Source organism: Talpa europaea (assembly GCF_964194135.1).
Source record: "Talpa europaea genome assembly, contig: HAP1_SCAFFOLD_120, whole genome shotgun sequence".
NCBI classification, from domain to species: domain Eukaryota; kingdom Metazoa; phylum Chordata; class Mammalia; order Eulipotyphla; family Talpidae; genus Talpa; species Talpa europaea.
Window position 1 is genome coordinate 127272 of NW_028167999.1, and position 4389 is coordinate 131660.

Below are 4389 nucleotides of genomic sequence, written 5' to 3' on the forward strand. Positions count from 1 at the left end.
GTATGAAGCAAACACGGTTCTGACACAGAGCGCAGACGAGGTCGTCACACCCAGAAGAGACACTGCAGACCCGCGTCCTGAGAAGCACAGAGGAAAAAGCCTCAGCAGTGGAGTGAACAGCAGGTGCCGAGGAGCCTCCACAGCACCCAGGGGTGTTCACTCCAGGACACGGGAGGGATGGACGTGGACCGTCCGTCCAGGTCATTCTCCATCTCAGCAGATAGAGATAAAATCACGGACCAGATCAGCCGCTGCAGAGAAGGCAGCTGACGAGACTCACCCCGTTCATGGTCACGTCTCCCAGGGAGACGCGCGGAGGTGTCGCACCCACAGGAGGGAGACCGTGTGCCCAGCCCACCCAGCAGCACCTCAAGGGGAGAGACGGAAGCTTCTCCCCAAGGCCAGGCCCGGCAGGGACGTCCGCGGGCCCCACACGGCTCAGAGTCCTGCGGGGAGACGGGAAGGATCCTCGTGTGAGAAGCGAGAGGGACGCTGCCCCTGTGGGCAGCAGACGTGGGGAGGGACGCGGAGACCCCGACAGGCCCATGGAGACGGGGAGAAGCCGCGTCAGGGCCGTGACGTGCAGGTCCAGACCCCGCGTGTCTGTGGGGAGGAGAGCGCTGAGGGTTTGGCACATTTTGAATTTGGGTGTTTGCTTTCTTGTAAATTTTCCTTTGTGGCCTTTTCTGGAATGGACACATCTCCCACGATCACACCCCGTTATCACCCCAGGGCTGTTGCTCGCATCCTCTTGTTAAGTCATTTGCTTCTGCAGAGTTTACAGTTTTGATGTGACGCGTCTAGAAAACAATTCCTGCTGGAACTGGGCCATTTCTGTGGTGCCACCCCAGGGTCCCGTCCACACCCCATGACATAAAAGTCTTCTCCTTGTTCACCGTCAGGGTTTCATTCTTTCACATTTTACATCATGTCCGTGACTAATTTTGATTTGATTGTTGTATTTGCTCGTCTCCTGTGCTGGTTCTCCAGGGTGTGCAAATCCACCGTCCACGCAGGGTTTGGCATCTGTAGCCACCAAGGAACAACCTGAAAGTCTCAGGATCGTCGCATGGAGTCCACCGTGACTGGGGGAACTGCCCTTGCTCGAGGAGCTTGTTATGACCATGAGGCGTGTTGGGATCTTCTGGCCTTTTCTGTGGAGACGCTCGTGTCCGCGGGGTGAGAGTGAGTGTTATTTCCCGGCCCCGTCTGTGTCTCTCTCCTCTGGCTGTTTCGTTGCCTCAACTCAGATTCCAGCAGAGTTTTGAAAACGCAATTGGAAATGGGCAAAGCTCTGTCCTGCCCTGGCTGGGGAGGTTCTGGGGGGTCGCGTTTCAGGGAGTTTGTCGCTGTTGCTGTTGTGCAGGTTGTCGTTGTCCGGATGGAGACGTTTGTTTTTGTGGTTGGTTTCCTGCAGTTATTTCCTCATGGCGGGTGTGGACCATCCCGACGTGGTTCCGTGTCTACTGACACGTCACTGTGCTGCTGTGTTGGGTGTTTCTGTGAGAACCAGATTCAGATTCTCAACACCATTGTCTCCCCCCGTGGATCTGCTCAGACTCCCTGATTCAATCTTTGTAAACTAAAGGCTAAAATATTAGTAAGAAAAACTTGGCTCCCTGAGGTCCCTGAGCCCCTGGAGTCCTGATCCACACTGTGGCCCCAGTGCCCCCTGCTGGTCCCGGGCACCCCAGCCCCGCCCCCCGTCCTGCAGGGTTTGTGTCTGGGCTCACACCCGCTCCCCTCACTGTGTCTCTCCCACAGAAATACACGGCCGTGTCCTCGGGCCTCAGGCTGCTCATTTGCAGATACAGCGAGTTCTTGGCGTTGTCTCTGGAGATGGTGAATCGGCTCTTCACGGAGTCTTTATACCTGGTGCACCACCAATATAACTACTATGAATCGTTGAAACCCACTCAAGCCCCATCCCTGGAGCCTGGCGGACCCAGCTCATGTGGTAGTCACTGAAGGTGAATCCAGAGGCTGCACAGGAGAGTCTGAGGGACCCCCCAGGCGGCACCAAGTCTCCCCCAGACTCCACCAGCTGCGCCTCACCCTGGACACCTGCAAACACAGACACAGCCCGTCAGGACATGGCTCTCGCCACTGCTTCCCCCTCCTGCCCCCCCCCAGGGATCCTGCCCCAGGAATCACCCCCTCGAAGCGCCACGAGCAGCAGCCAGCTCAGCCCACGCTCCATGGCGAGTGTCCTTGTCCGTGCTGACCCGAGTGGACCCTGGGTGTGGGCTGGGCGCCTGTGCGGGCTGCAGGGCGGGCCGGGCTGGTTTTCAGCAGCAGGGGACGCCCTATTTGCATGTGTCCTGCTATATAGCAGCTCTGGCTGGGTCTGGGCAGAGGAGCCGGGGAGGGTCCTGGGACGTGGGGTCATGACACACGATGAGCAGGTCCCTTATTAGGGCCAGAGCTGGTCACCCTGAGCCCCTGTTACTTGCTGGGACGCAGGTCCAGGGGCTGGTGCTCACACGTGATCTGTGGGGTCTTCTCTCCTGAGATGTCTATATGTTTGGATCAGCCCTTTGAGACGCTATGTGCTAATGTTTTAACCCTTTCGTTGTGGACCTGCTGTTTTGGTCATACTTTCTGTCAGTGTGTTGGAGCCTTTCAGTGCACGGAACCCCATTTATGATGTTTGTTTTACTTTCCTGGCCAGCGGAGCCTGGTCCACCACAGGTCGCGGGAGCCAATGCCGGGTGTTGTCTATTTTCTCCCTTTGCTGATTGGACCCACGTTTACATCTTCGTCAGGGAAACCACCTGCGTGTCCCTCCCAGGGTCAGGAGCCATTCCGGATAATGGGGTGTCTTCCCCCCACGCAGACTGCTCGGCAGGAAATGCGTGACCTCTGCCGTTCCCAGCACGGGTGTTGGGGCGGGTCAGGGTCAGGCTGAGTGAGGTGAGTCAGGAGGAGCAAGACAAATGCTGGACGGTCTCGCTCATGTGTGAATACGCAGGAAAGGCAAAGGGTCGGGTGGAGCCGGGAATGAACTCCCACCCACGCCTGCAGAGCTGGGGGTAACATGAGGGGGAGGGAGGGAGCCCTGGAGTGGGGTGGGGGCCCTGGGGCCCTGGGGTCCTGGTCGTGCGCAGGGTGTGAGCGTCACATTGTGGCACCTGATCCTGTCACCTGCCCCAGAGCCCAGGGGCGCACACGTGTCCCCCTCACGCGCAGTGAGCACCCGCGTGTCCGCTCAGTCACGAGTATGGCCTTGTCGGACCAGAATCGCCTCAAACGGAAATTCACTGTGGACGGAAAGCCAGAGAAATCTTCGTTCTGTCGGCCGCATAAACCAACACTTCCAGGCCTCTCTGGCGGCCCGAGGGTTCCGCACAGCGCCGGGCAGCGTCCACAGCCTCTGCAGCCTGAGCCCATCCCCGGCCAGGGAGCTGCCCACAGGGCGCGGCAGACCCTCCCGTGCCCCCGCGGCTCCCCTCAGCCGTGGGCTTCCGTCCGTCTGCCTGTCCCAGTCCCGCTCGTCTCTGGGGGATCCTCTCACCTCCCCGCGTCTGGCCTGTGTCCTGGTTCTTGTGTGTGTGAATAAATTAAAACTTAAAAAAAAAAAGTTCAAAAAAAAAAAAGAAAAGCACGGAACCCGCTAGTCTTCCCAGTAAGTCCACCGAACCTCCCAGGGCAACTCATTCCCGGGCATCTCTGTCTCTCCAGAAGCCACGGGAGGGATCGTGCCGCCAAGTACATGTATGACGCCAACACGGTTCTGACACTGAGCGCAGACGAGGTCGTCACACCCAGAAGAGACGCTGCAGACCCGCGTCCTGAGAAGCACAGAGGAAAAAGCCTCAGCAGTGGAGTGAACAGCAGGTGCCGAGGAGCCTTCACAGCACCCAGGGGTGTTCACTCCAGGACACGGGAGGGATGGACGTGGACGGTCCGTCCAGGTCATTCTCCATCTCAGCAGATAGAGATGAAATCACGGACCAGATCAGCCGCTGCAGAGGAGGCAGCTGACAAGACTCACCCCGTCATGGTCACGTCTCCCAGGGAGACGCGCGGAGGTGACGCTCCCCACAAGAGGGAGACCGTGTGCCCAGCCCACCCAGCAGCACCTCAAGGGGAGAGACGGAGGCTTCTCCCAAGGCCAGGCCCCGGCAGGGACATCCGCGGGCCCCACACGGCTCAGCGTCCTGCGGGGAGACGGGAAGGATCCTCGTGTGAGAAGCGAGGGTGACGCTGCCCCTGTGGGCAGCAGACGTGGGGAGGGACACGGAGACCCCGACAGGCCCATGGAGACGGGGAGAAGCCGTGTCAGGGCCGTGACGTGCAGGCTCCAGACCCCGTGTCCGTGGGGTGAGGTGTGTGAAGGCAGTTGGGGCATTTTTAATTGGGTGGTTGATTTGTTTTTATGTGAATTTG